Here is a 14963-nt window from a genome sequence, read left to right on the forward strand (position 1 = left end):
TGCATAAAAAGTATCCCAATGCATTTTGCAAGATCATGCTCACTTCATGAGGGGTAGATGCGTGTGTAGTACATCTGTAGGGGATATAATGAATAATTAGACTATGAAAAAGTCTTTTTTCTTTTCAAATTTTTTGGAAGGCCCATAAAAAGCCCAGTGGTGATAAAATACCACCAAAAAAAAAATCTCTATTTGTGTGAAAAAAAATGATAAAAATTTTGTTTGGGTACAGTGTTGCATGACCGTGCAATTGTCATTCAAAGTGCAACAGCACTGAATGCTGAAAATTGGCCTGGGCAGGAAGGGGGTAAAAGTGCCTACCCAGTAGGCAAGTGGTTAAGCCTGGTACACATTAACAGTTTGAACAAAAAAAAAACTGAAGAGCTTGGGATGAGCCACTGTACTAATGTTCCAGTGTTAGTACAGCGATCTCCAATTCTGAGCTATTTTGTTCTGACAGGGGGCCTCCCCCCCTGCAAGAACATATCGGTCAGCTCACTCAGCCATTGGCTGAGAGCACTGATCAGGTGCCGATCGGCAGACCTTTTTGGTCATGCCCGTTTGACAGAACCTGGCCAAACAGCTGGCTTCTGTCTGAACGGTTGCCGTACATATAGGCTTAATGTCGGACGGTTTCTATTAAACCAACCAATGCCACCAGGTATTCGGCCCCTGTGTACGGTCCTTTAGTGAAGTAGGTACATTTATTAAAAAAGACAATTGGCAACTCACATAAAATACATTGAATAGTGCTTATCGAAAAGGTTCTTGAAAGGGATCTGAGTCTGGGAGGCCACCAAAAGAACTGTAACAATAGATACACTTAAATGGTGCTGCACTCTTATATGCTAAGGGCCCTAAGTATATTAACCAGAAATGTTACGTTCCCTTTAAATCTGTATTATTATTAGGGATGTAACCAAAGTGTTAATCTCCTTTAAAACAAATGATATCATCAAAACATTATATAAACGTGCATCAAACATTAAACATTCCCAGCTGTCCTGACCTCAACCAGATAGAACACCTTTGGGATGAATTAGAGTGGAGACTGAGAGCCAGGCCTTTTGATCCACATCAGTGCCTGACCATACAAATGCGCTTCTGGAAGAATGGTCAAATATTCCCATAGACACACTCCTAAACCTTGTGGACAGCCTTCCCAGAAGAGCTGAATCTGTTACAGCTGCAAAGGGTGGGCCAACTCAACATTGAACCCTACGGACTAAGACTGGGATGCCATTAAAGTTCAAGTGCATGAAAAGGTAGGTGTCCCAATACGTTTGGTAATATAGTGTAAGTGCAGCCAAGTGGAGAGGAGGACACAGCACACAATAATTGGCAACTCACAGTGTATGGATGACCTCATGCATAACAGTCATTGGTGCATCTACAGCTTGGAGGAGGCATCCAGGATCCCAAGATGGAGCCAATGCTGGGGAGTGGAATGTGGTAGCAGGGGACCAGACATCCTCAGGACAGGAAGTAGCACATGCAAATCGATAGAGTGCAGGCGTGGACCAGAAGTGACAAAATTGGAAGTGACATCAGGGGGCTGTGGCTAAGTGTTTCAAGGCCCATGCCTCTTTTCAAGCCAGCCTGGCAACAGTGGCTCCATCTTAGGATTCTGGATTCCTCCTCCTCCTTGCTGCAGATGCACCAATGACTGCTATTCATGAGATCATCCATTTCCAACCACTTCTAGCACTAGTTCTCGCCCCACCCAAAGCTTACCCTAGCACATACAGTATCCTCTTACCCCCCCAATAACTTAAAGTATACTTCTTTGTCAACTTGCCCCCTCGCTACCCTTCCCTGTGTCCCCTCCCCTGCAAGTATCATGTATCCTATACTTACTACAGACCTCAGATCAGCGAGGCATATGTAGAACAGTGTCCCTCCTCCCCAGCTCCTTTCCCTGTCTGTGTACAGTAAAAAAGGAGAGTCGAGGTGGAGGTGGCTTCAGTCCTCTCTGCAGTGCGCTAGTGTGAGAAGCAGCCAGAGGGAGAGATGCCGGCTACCATACAGAGATCGCAGCATGTGGGACCCCAAACACCCCGCATAAGCTGCGGGGCAGGTGTCACCCATGCTCACAATAGCGTATTGGACTCCTTTCTGGGATTCAGCCTTGACTCCCCGGGATTTACATCAAATCCCGGCACAGTCCTGTCAAATCCAGAATGGTTGGGAGGTATGGAAAGAGAAGGCAGGTGTTTTAAATATCCGAATCCCCAGCAAATAGCTGGAGATTTCAATTTTACCCCGCCCTCAACCTGGCGCCCTCAAGCCTAAGCAATCTTATGCTGGCACTTGCCCTGGTGGGCTGTGGGTATTGTGAAATAAGATACATGACTAGGGCAGTCAGATAACTCACTACCCCAAACCACACATGCACGCAACCTTACCATTACTGTTGAATAATGACACTGACACCTTATTGGATGTAAATGGCCTGTTCGGCCTTTTATTAACAAAACCAAATTAACTATAACCATTATTTAAATATTCCAGCTCCAATCCAAATACTTGGTTGCCAGTCCCTGACGACCCCATCTTCAACTTTTGAGTCTGTGATACCTTTTAGTTAGCATCTGTGCCCAGCCGCTAAAATCACCTTGAGGACTCACTAACTGACCACAGACCCCCACCAACTTATTACCCGGTAGTCTAGACTGAAACCAGAACAACCGGGAGGACTCAACACCTGAGATGGGTCCCACCGTTTTCTCAATACCTCATGTTTTTATACCCATCGTCAAGGACCCAACCGCAACGACCCTCTTCAACAGTCCACTCCATACCTTCTTATAGGGTCACATACTGCTAGGGGATTCTGACGGTGCAGGAGAATAGGAGAATGGAGTTTTAGGTAGCTGCCACAGGGCGTTCCCACATGGGGGCGCGCCGAGTGTGGAGAAGGGATGGAGGAGCTGCTAGGATGTATTCCTGGATAAAGATCTTCACCATGGAGTTGGTGTCAAGCTGCTGTGATCGGGAAACGCAGGACTTGCAATTTGGAGAAGGTCAGTAAAGGAGAAGCAACAGTAGAACTGATGAGAGTAGAACAAAGTTATGTGACTGGGGAACACAGAACTTGCCCTTTGGAGAAGGTCAGTGTGAAAGAAGAAAAAGGAGAATTGTTGAGAGTAGTGCAGAATGCTGTGGCCGGGGAACGCAGCATTTGCAGTTATGGACTGGCTGGGAACAGTAGTCTGCTTATTACCGTGTGCTAGGCCATCGGGGAGAGGTACCGAGTATCTCTGGCCTGGTAAAGCACTCTGGTAATACCTTCCAAGAGACTGTGTAGCTACCAAATTCACGGAGCCGGCAGGGAGAGCTTTTGTATGGGAGGATGGGATAAACAGTTCAATCTCTGTATTTGCAGACGATACTAAGCTAAGCAGGGCAATAACTTCTCCGCAGGATGTGGAAACCTTGCAAAAAGACCTGAACAAATTAATGGGGTGGGCGACTACATGGCAAATGAGGTTCAATGTAGAAAAATGTAAAATAATGCATTTGGGTGGCAAAAATATGAATGCAATCTATACACTGGGGGTAGAACCTCTGGGGGAATCTAGGATGGAAAAGGACCTGGGGGTCCTAGTAGATGATAGGCTCAGCAATGGCATGCAATGCCAAGCTGCTGCTAATAAAGCAAACAGAATATTGGCATGCATTAAAAGGGGGATCAACTCCAGAGATAAAACAATAATTCTCCCGCTCTACAAGACTCTGGTCCGGCCGCACCTGGAGTATGCTGTCCAGTTCTGGGCACCAGTCCTCAGGAGGGATGTACTGGAAATGGAGCGAGTACAAAGAAGGGCAACAAAGCTAATAAAGGGTCTGGAGGATCTTAGTTAAGAGGAAAGGTTGCGAGCACTGAACTTATTCTCTCTGGAGAAGAGACGCTTGAGAGGGGATATGATTTCAATTTACAAATACTGTACTGGTGACCCCACAATAGGAATAAAACTTTTTCGCAGAAGAGAGTTTAATAAGACTCGTGGCCACTCATTACAATTAGAAGAAAAGAGGTTTAACCTTAAACTACGTAGAGGGTTCTTTACTTTAAGAGCGGCAAGGATGTGGAATTCCCTTCTACAGGCGGTGGTCTCAGCGGGGAGCATTGATAGCTTCAAGAAACTATTAGATAATCACCTGAATGACCGCAACATACAGGGATATACAATGTAATACTGACACATAATCACACACATAGGTTGGACTTGATGGACTTGTGTCTTTTTTCAACCTCACCTACTATGTAACTATGTAACTATGTATGTCTCTGGCTTATTGATTTGCTGAAGCAACACCATTCAAGAGACTTTATTACAGTAATAGAGTACAGCCAGCAAACTGGGGTTATTCAGAATGATCCCATTTTGTCTTACTGGAAGTGATGATACGGGAGTCTAATGCCGTGTACACACGGCCCGGACTTTTTGACCAAACTTGTCCGACGGAACAAATCCGTCGGACAATTCGACCGTGTGTGGGCTTCATCGGACCTGCAGCGGACCTTTTCTGTCGAAAATGTGACGGAATTTAGATTTGGAACATGTTTCAAATCTTTCTGATGGACTTGAGTCCAGTCGAAAAATCTGCTCTTCTGTATGCTAGTCCGACAGACGAAAACCGACGGTAGGGCAGCTACTGGCTACTGGCTATCAACTTCCTTATTTTAGTCCGGTCGTACGTCATCCTGTACGAATTCGTCGGACTTTAGTGTGATCGTGTGTAGGCAAGTCCTTCCATTAGAAAGTGCGTCGTAACTCCGTTGAAAGTCCGTCGGAAAGACTGTCGGACCTTTGATGCCGAAAAGTCCGCCCGTGTGTACACGGCATAACAGTTTAGCAGTAGAGGATTTGTACAAGAAGAGAGGAATCTAGAGGAGTGATAATCTGCAGGAGTGAGTGCAGAGGAAGAAGTGCAATAGTCTGCATTGGAGATATACAGGAGAAGACTGTGAATGTTAGAAGTGCATCATTTTCAGGGCTAAAGCTGCTAATCAATGTTCTACAAATGTGATGACAATTCAATAAGTGCTATGGGCATCCCATATCTTCCGTTACCCTAACCAAGTTGTATCCCGCAATAAATGCAACAAAACTGCGCAAATGACTGCTCATTGTCTGAGAGGTCATAGATGGAGGTCTGGCAGCAGGGTGATTTGGTGGATGTTAGTAACTCGTAGCAACCTGCCGCTACATAATATCAACAGACAGAATCTTATTGGCTAAAAGTTCACTGGTGGCTCATGACGCACAACAGCTTTATTGCCAATCTCAATGTACTTTTACATTTATTCCCTTATATAGCAAAGGTGGTTTTCCAGCCTTAGACAGTTAGTTGAAAAAAATTGACAAAAAAACAAGTTAAAGCAATGTGTCCTTAGAAGCCATTTTAAAAATCAGTCTCCATTTTAGATGCAATAGTCACACAATAAACATTAAAACTTTTCCAACATTCCCTCCTCTTGTGTAGCTATTTTTTTATCTCAACACATTTCGATGATAGTCCCTGTGTTTTATGCACTTTTGGACTGTATGTCATTAAGTTGAGCTTCAGGAAGGGCTTGATACATTGTTCTTGTGACTGCGGTTTCAATCAATTTTTGTGAAAGTCTTCGAATACAGGGAATGCAGCAGCATCCACAAGTCACCAAGATGACTAAAGCCATGGCAATAGAGATCAAACCTGATGTGATAAGTCCAGTCCATTTCCTGAACCAACCTTCAAGCCAGTCCGTGAATGGATCATTGATGCCTGAATTTTCTGCCAGTTCATTCGATAGGGCTGTTAGTCCTTCCAGAGCTCTGGTTATGGTCCCTCCAGGAGCTGTATTGTTGGGAATAAAAGTACAGCACAGACTACCAAATATTTTGCATACCCCTCCTCTTTCAGCTAGGACATGGTCCAAAGCCATTCTATTTTTCCATGCCATTAGTGATGTGGGGGCTAATTGTTCAGCTAAGCCTTTTACTGCATCTCTAGTGTAATTCACAAATCGCTGTTGGTTAAAATAAATGTAATTAATGCAGTCAACATTTTTATTTACAGTAACCCACCAGAAAAACAGAGACTCGAACCCCGCTCCCACTTGGTTCCTGGCCCTAAACTCATTTGGCACCCCCCCCGTGGAACTCCGATCTCGTCTATGTATACCTGGGAGTCAAATGATGCTTTAGGTGAGGTGTCCCTTCGGTATCGTCTGTGATTTTTGCTCCATGGGTGTTCTGACAGGATTCTCAGGGACATAGCTAGCTGGACCATAGCGCAAACCCTTTTGGCATCGGCTGGGATCCTAGCTCGCAGCTTCTTATCCCTGCACATCCACCAGACATGAGTGTCACCCAATCACCATAGCTCTTGTTAATTCTCTCCATACAGAAATCATCTGGCAATGACCCCAAGTCTATCCCGCTCTCATTCCCTGGGAGTGCAAAACAAGTAAAGTTACCAAGATACGCTGTGATCGCTGGAGGTATCTGCACCCTGGGGAACAACAAATTCAATGTGTGACAGGTAGAATTTGCTTCTGTTTTTTAAAAATCTTATTATTCAACCGTAACATACACTTCAAACCATCTGGATCTGTGTTATTATCTAGAGGAAAAGGGACCGTTGCTAAATGTGGTCTGGCTCCAACACAAACCAAGCAATTTTCCTTTTTTAGAGTTTTAACCGTGTATCTCAACCATTCTAACCATCAGCATATTCCATCTCCAGTGCTAATGTTACTTCAGTAGTAAGGTTAGTGAATCGGACAATTTCTCCTAGATGCTCTGTGCTCTACCTTTAGATTATCTTCTTCTCCCTTCTCAAGTCTATTTCTATCCTCATGAGTGTCATTTTTTTTTACTACTCCCAAGAAGAATTTACATAATGTTACTTCAGTAATAAGGTTAGTGAATCGGACAATTTCTCCTAGATGCTCTACCTTTAGATTATCCTCTTGTCCCTTCTCAAGTCTATTTCCATCCTCATGAGTGTCATTTTTTTTTACTACTCCCAAGAAGAATTTACCTGTAGGGTCTGTACCCGTTATCCAAGCACCGATAACATACAGCTTCTGGTCCGTTGGCCTGGGTTCCACCACAGTAATCAATACAGTAAAAACAGAAGAACACCAGTGCTAAATAGTGGAAACCTGTAATGCAGTCCAAAATAATGAGGAAAAATAAAAAAAAAAAAGGGCTCTATACCCAGTGCTGCCAGACAAAAACCATAACTGGTAGAAATGGATCAGACAGTCAAAATACAAAAAATACCAGCGCTCCAAGAGTTAGAAAAAAAACAGTACGCAACTTGTGAAACAAAAAGCTGAGTGATAAATGAGTTTATTCAAAGTAGCAACTGCTGAAAATACAGTTCTGTTCACTCACAATAAAAATAAAACAATGTTGCAGGTTTGCATAATCGCTAACCATCCTCTGAGCAAACAGGGGCTATGTTTAGTCACACACCGATTTGTTCTCCCAAAGCAGAGAAAGGGGGAGAAGAAAACCAGGACAGCCAATGGACCCACGCTTGATTGAGATGTAATCCCAAAGGACAGCTACTCACCAGCATGTGGAGAGACCTCTGGCCTGTAGAGCAATAGACATGACAGCCGTATGCAGCAGGGAGGGTGGGAAGGAGCTCCATCTCACATGGGGCAGTGACGTCAGACCAGCTGAGACGTTGCCTCAGGGAGGAAACAAGCCAGCCTCACTGGGATGAATCAGCTGTCGGATCGCTCATGCAATCACCTACTGTTTCCAAAGCCTCCTTCTAGAAAGAGGGTCTCTAGAGAGGATTCACGCAATAACCATACTGTAAGGTTTGTTTCAACTTTTAATGATAAATTTAAATCAGTGTCTAAAATTATTTAAAAAATACTACAAATTTTGTTGTTAGATCAACGTCTGGCTCCGGTTTTACCAAAGGTTCCACGTCACCTTCTGTCACGTCACCTTCCGAAGAGCTCGCACTATGAAAAATTTATTGGCACCCAGTAAAATATTAAACAAATCAACAAGATCCCCTTTGGTTATTAGATCATACTTTGATGACAGGAAAGGCATTTTCCAGTGCAAAAAAAGAGGATGCCTAACTTGCCAATTTATTGTCCATGGGTCTAAGATAATCACTACTAATTTAGGCAAGAACTATGGAATCAGGCAATTTATTACTTGCTCCACTGATTTCGTGATTTACGTCCTTCGTGGTCTCTTCTATGTGGGTCCCACTATTCGCGCATTACGCGCTAGAATAGGCGACCACCAGGGCTGGACTGGGACAAAAATTTGGCCCTGGACTTCATCCAGACTGGCCCACTTTGACAGGTCTCTCCCATGCCGGCTGGACAAACCCGCCTCCCCCGGCCTGCCACCCAAGCCCCACCCCCCACTAGCCATTAGCCGTTCTACATTATTTCTCTTATAGGCAGTACCAGTGGGAAGTTAGTCATTATTTCACCTGGGGCAAAGAATCAGTTTGGCGCCCCCCCTCCCCCCCATGGGGCAAGATTAGGCAGGAAAGTGATGCCACCCTCCTTCCGGATCGTATGATGAGCTTCTCAGTGTTGACCCCTGAGCATCATGTCTGTATTCAGGCGCACTGCATAACTAGCCAGGGAGAGGAGGTGAGCACTGTGGGGGGGACAGGGGACCGGAGGGAGGCGGCGGTCCACTGTCACTGAAATCGGCCCACTGAGCCATCGGCCCACCGGGAAACTCCCTGTAGTCCCAATGGCCAGTACATGCCTGGCGACCACTGCAGATTTATCACTAAGGGGTGCAATGAACATAGCGTTCCCCGGCATTTTAATAATTTCCGTAATAAGGATATCAAATGCCTGGAGGTGTTTGTGATAGAAACTATCCCTAAAGGAACATTAACCACAAACAAGAGATTTTCCATTTTATGTAAAAGGGAAGTGTTCTGGATATAAAAGATTGATTCGCTGGCCCCAAAAGGGTTAAACGAAGAAACTAGAAACTAGAAACGAGCAGTTTTGTGTAGTGATTTCTATTTGATTCTTTATTTGAATTTGACTTTTAATATTTTTAATATGAGATTGGTAATTGTTTTAGAAATGGTATGTGGTTTATAGCAACATGATTAATATTTTTATTTACTTTTATATATATTTTTGTAGCTACTATAGCTAGATGTTTTATAGATATAGTTTTGTGCCAGTAGGCATATGTTTATTTAAAGTTTATGGATATTGATTATACTAGTATTGGTTGTGATTTCTCTGAGCAATTTGGGGTTAATGTTAGAAGTCAGTATTATCCTGCCCCCTAGCTTGTTTAACTTTTTCCTGCCTTAATTAATTAATTTTTCCTGCCCTATTGTTCCCGCCCTAACATTCCTGTCTCAATTTTCCTGCCCTAATTTTTACCGCCGTAATTTTTCCCACCCTTTTTTATTATTAGTTGTCTCCATCCTTGACTATGACAAAGCGCTGGAGCGCAAAACGCATCGTCAAGGCAACACTAATACAGCTCTTTGGAGTCGCCACCAAGTCCCATTTATTATCACCAATTGGGATTTTTTTTTCTCTTGTTCTTGAACTGGACCTTCTGGAACAGAACAGAACAGACATCATTATTATGTTTTTATTTCAACAATCTAGACATGTATTCTGCTAGTGTATGTTCAGACTCTTCAGTAGGAGTTTCATTTGGTAATAATGGTATCTTATATGGTCTAACATGTATCATTTCAACTGGGCTTAACCCTTCTTTTGTAGGTGTGATATGCATGCTAGTTACAGGTAATGGTAGACAATACATCCAATTTTTTCCTGTTGCTTCCATGGCATTTCTCAATTTGCTTTTTAGAATGCCATCATGTCTTTCCGCCAATCCAGCTGATTGGTGATGATAGGCACAATGGCATGTCACTTGGATTCCCATAGTTTCAGTTAGATGTTGTATTGTTTTATTTACAAAGTGTGGTCCATTATCACTGTAGATCTTTTCGGGGATTCCAAATCTAAGAATTATGTCTCTTAGTAATGCTTTGGCCACAGTCTGTGCATCCGCACTTCCTGTCGGGAATGCCTTCACCCATTTGGTCAGGGTGTCTATGATTACCAAACAATATTTCTTCCTTTCACATTTGTCTAGTTCAATGAAATCCATGCAAATGTGTTGGAATGGATATTGTGGCATGGGGAACTTACCTTTTTGTGGTTTTATGCCACCCTGGGCATTGTGTTTTGCACATATGATACACTGAGAGCAAAAAGTTTTGGAATAATTAGTAAATCCATATGCTGTGCATACTTTTTCTAACAAGGCTACCATGCCCTCGCTTGACACATGAGTCACTCCATGTGTCAACACTGCGGCATATCTGAACTGAGATTTTGGTAATACAGTTTTGTTTTCAGGAGACCTATAGATGTATTCAACAGATTTACATCCTTTTGTCTGCCATAATTTCTTTTCACTAGGTGGTGCTACATGTTGCATGTCTTTGAGGACTGTATAATCTACCTGTGGTATTTCCTTGTTTTATAAGAGTGTCTGTTGTTGAGCTGCTGTTTTTTGCAGCTTCATCTGCTTTTCTATTTCCCTGTGATACCGGGTCGGTATGTGTGGTATGTGAGATGGGTTTTCCACTACAGGTCACCATTTCCCTATTCTTCCATTGTTATGCAAACACATGTACTGTTGAGAATGCATATTGGCTGACTCACTCAGCTCACAAGCCCTAGTCAATGCTGCAAGTTCCGCAACCTGTGCCGAAAAATGTTTGGGCAATGGCTTGGCTTCGATAACTCTAGCATTTTTCACTATAGCATAACCTGTTTGAAAACCATAAGCTCTATTATTTAAACCAAACCATTTATTTCCATACAACTTGTTTGGCAATAAAATGTGTCACTTACAACAATAACATATCTTAACATGGGTGTTCCTCTTTAAGGCAATAACGGGACACAAAAATGGCATCTTCCCTTTTCTTTCTTTAAATTAAGATTAACCAGTTGCTGCCCGCCCACCGTCATATGAAGGAAGGGGCGGAGCAGCTCTTGTTCTGGGCCGCCGTCCTATGACGGCGGCACAGAACGGTCGCTCTTGCGCGCCCGCGGGGTGCGCTCCGCAGCGATCGTGGTCACACCGTGTTGCTAGGACACGGTGCGACACCGATCTGTGTAAAGAGCCACGTCCGCGGCTCTTTAACCATGTGATCGGCTGTGTACAATCACAGCTGGACACATGTAAACACGGAGATGCCGGAAATCGGCTCTCCTCGCCTCACACTGACAGAGTGCGAGGAGAGGAGAGCAAATCAGCGGCATCTCCTCATAGGGGGACAGCTAGGGAAGTAATCAGGGCACTGATCATCAGTGCCCTCATTACAAGATATAAATAAAGTGCCACTAATAAATAAAATGCCATGCCCACCAATGCCAGCATACAGTGCTCACCCATGCCAGTGATCAGAGCCCACCAGCAGCAATCAGTGCCCACACTGCCCACAAGTGCCACAAATCAGTGCCCATTAGCCATGCTAGTCAGTGCTGGCAATTTGTGCCCATCACTGCTGTCCATCAATGCCCATCAGTGTCGCCCATCAGTGCCACCCATCAATGCCCATCAGTGCCCATCTGTACCACCTGTCCATGCCGCCTATCCGTGCCCAACAGTGCAGCCTCTCAGTGGCCGCCACTGCCGCCTATCAGTGCCCACCAGTGCCGCCTATTAGTGCCAATCAGTGCCACCTAACAGTGCCCATCAGTGCCACCTAACAGTGCTCATTAATGCCACATATCAGTGCCACCTATCAGTGCCCATAAGTGTGGCATATTTGTGCCTCCTCATCAGTGCCACCTCATCAGTGCCCATAAGTGCCACCTCATCAGTGCCCATAATTGCCACCTCATCAATGCGCACCAGTTCAGCATATCAGAGCCCATCAGTGCAGCCTCATCAGCGCACATCAGTGAAGGCAAAAAATTACTTAGTTACAAAATTTACTGACAGAAAAAAGCAAAAAAACTATTTTTTTTCAACATTTTTGGTCTTTTTTTTTTTTTTTTGTAAAAAATAAAAAACCCAGCAGTGATTACATAAAAACAAAAGAAACCTCTATTTGTGTGAAGAAAATGATAAAAAATTTGTTTGGGGGGGCGTGACCGGAAGCCGAGCAAGATGGAAGCCTGATCTCCCTGCTCTCTGAGCCCGCAGCGAGAAAGGCAATCTTGGGGGTGATCATCCGCAGTTTTATGGGCAAATCACGGACCACCCGCTCCTCCAAATACAGGGGATCATCGAATCCCCCTCCGGGTGCCTCCACAGACCTCCGCTCCTTCTTCACCCAGCCGGACGCATCTCGGAACGAGGAGGCCAACATGGCGCCGGTCACTTCCGCGCCTCACCACCGGAGCTCCTCTCAGGCCTCACAGCACGCTCCGGACCGACTACAACACTCGGGGGACCCTCCACTGGAGGAGGCGATCTCCCAGGAGCGCATCCCTCACACCGAAGCGGTGAGTTCCTCCCCACATGCCGGCGTCCAGACGGAACAGACACATGGGCCGCCATTAGCCATGCTCCCTATCTCCGCCCCGCCATACACACAATGCTCAGCAGCATTTCCAAGGCTGCTGCGAACGGCTTCTGACCCCCAGATCCAGAGCCAGGACCCCGCATCCCCGCTCTCCTCAGACCTCTCCCAGGACTATCCACCGTTACCTAGTCCTGCAGGCCCCCCTGCCAGAGCGCATCAGCTCCCTGAGGGAACACAGGATGGAGCCTGGGCCATCACGGTCACATCCCCTCCACCTAAAGCGCAGAGGTTATCTCGTTCCAGAGACTCCAGCACATCCAGACACCACCCATCCTCCATACCTTCATATGCACAGAAGGCAGGAGCCCTGACCTCACTTCCAACAGGGGCTAGCTCTACAAGCCCCCCCCACCAGCGACAGGCTGAAACCTGGTCAGACCCATGGGACTCCCCAGCAACTGGAACACAATCAAACTGGGAGAAGGGAACCACATACCCCAATGCCACTCCACCTGGCAGATCATCGCCCAACCAGCATTATGGTACCACAAAGGATCCACCTCTACATCCTCAGTGGCAAGCATATTTACAAGCCATACCCACAAAGGAAGATTTCAGACAACTCATTGAAGACGTGAAATCCACCTGCCGCACGGAAATCCAAGTACTCCAAACGGGGCTCAAACACCTGGCAGACAGGATGGAAATGGCTGAAGAAGAGATACAAGAAACCAAACTGGCGGTCCATAGAACACAACTCCAGGGAGCAGACCACAGAGAAATGTTAAGAGATATGCAAAGACACGTGGAAGACCTGGACAATCGGGGACGCCGCAACAACATACGAGTGAGAGGCATCCCAGAGGCGGAGGGACCCGAGGACCTGCAAACAATCCTACAATCTGTCTTTAATAATTTAATTGGGGAGCCGCCTAACAAACACATTGATATGGCCAGAGCTCACAGAGCGCTTCGCCCTAAAGGCGCCACCGCTAAACCGAGAGATATTATTTGTAGAGTCAGCTCCTACCCCATCAAGGAAGAAATCATGAAGCGGGCACGCATGGCGCGTAAAGTGACTTTTGATGATGTCCAGATACAACTGTACCCAGACCTCTCCTGGATCACCCTGCAAAAACGCAGACTTCTCCAGCCGCTACTACAGTTACTGCAGAAAGAGAACATCACCTACCGTTGGGGTTTCCCCTTCAGCCTTACGGCAAAACACCAGGGCAAATCCGCGGTAATGAGGTATCCAGAAGATCTGTGCACCTTTTGTAACATTCTTAAAATCCCGGCACCAAAGCTACCAGACTGGGACATTGTGGCAACCCCACCACCGCCGCCTACAGTCTGGCAGAGAGTGCCTCCCTCCAACCGGCCCCGGGACTCTGACCCGCAACGCAAGCCCACCAAGCAAAAGAACCGCTGAGATGCAACTACTGTGACTCTTTATATCTGCAGGACCTGAGCACTTAGGCTCAATATATATACCCAGTTAGACTGCAGTTTACTTTAGTTTGTTTTAAGCAACTTCAGCTTAGGATCCCCAAGATTGACCCCCCATGCTGAATTTCACTTTATCACCTAGGGCTTAACTCAGATGAGCTCCGGAGAGATAGGTATAAACTCCGTTCACTACCACCCCCCTCCTGATAGTTAGATAGATATCAGTGCAGGGTCGTAGACTATGTGCTGTAGAATAGTTGTTTTTGGCTGGCTACGGGCTCCCGGGTGCCCCTTCCCACTCCTCTTTCCTGGGGTGGGGGGGCTCAGGGGAATCCGTCCAGACCTGGGCCTGTTGGCCTATATAGGTCTATTAGGAATGTATGTTCTCCATGTTCCTTACACACTAACAGTGTTTTTCTCTCTTTCTGACTATCCTCCTTCCTTTTCTATCCAGCCATCACCAAACCTACCCAGCAATCACCGTGCAAAGTCCTGGTCTCCTCCCGGAGAGTGCCTGCCCCGAGCCCCAGTCCTGAATGCTGGTGCATCAACATCAGGTGAGCGTCTACTCACACCACCGCACACATTACCATGGCTAAGATACTCTCACTAAATGTACATGGATTAAACTCCAATAAAAAAAGACATCTGGCACTGAGGGAATTCAGACAGTCAGGGGCTGATATTATTATGGTCCAGGAGACCCACTATGATAGGGGGGGCTCCTTTGCGTTCGCCTCCAGGCACTACTCTCAGATCTATATGGCTTCGGGCACCCATAAAAAGGCAGGAGTGGCCATACTTATTAAGAGGGGGGCCCCCTTCACCTGCGTGACCCAGCATTGCGACCCACATGGCCACTTCATAATTTTACAGGGACAATGGCAGTCACAAGACATTACCCTATGCACTTTGTATGCCCCGAATGTCAAACAGCACAGTTTTCTGTCCAGGGTGTATGCCCGCCTCTTTAAAACAACACCTAAGGTTCTTGT

General features: G+C 45.7%; 1 protein-coding gene across 2 annotated transcripts in view; it reads left to right on the forward strand.

The window, feature by feature from the left end:
* The first annotated feature begins 7677 nt into the window (after positions 1–7677).
* LOC141110545 (phospholipase A2 inhibitor gamma subunit B-like) overlaps positions 7678–14963 on the forward strand; it is a 34657-nt gene continuing 27371 nt past the window's right edge. Inside the window, exon 1 of one of the 2 annotated variants that reach the window (XM_073601940.1) lies at positions 7678–7823. The gene's annotated coding sequence lies outside the window, so the exon portion shown is untranslated. Of the gene's footprint in view, positions 7829–14963 lie in introns of both variants that reach the window. The other variant, XM_073601941.1, reaches the window with a different exon arrangement.

This window comes from Aquarana catesbeiana, linkage group LG10, assembly GCF_042186555.1.
Source record: "Aquarana catesbeiana isolate 2022-GZ linkage group LG10, ASM4218655v1, whole genome shotgun sequence".
Lineage (NCBI taxonomy): Eukaryota > Metazoa > Chordata > Amphibia > Anura > Ranidae > Aquarana > Aquarana catesbeiana.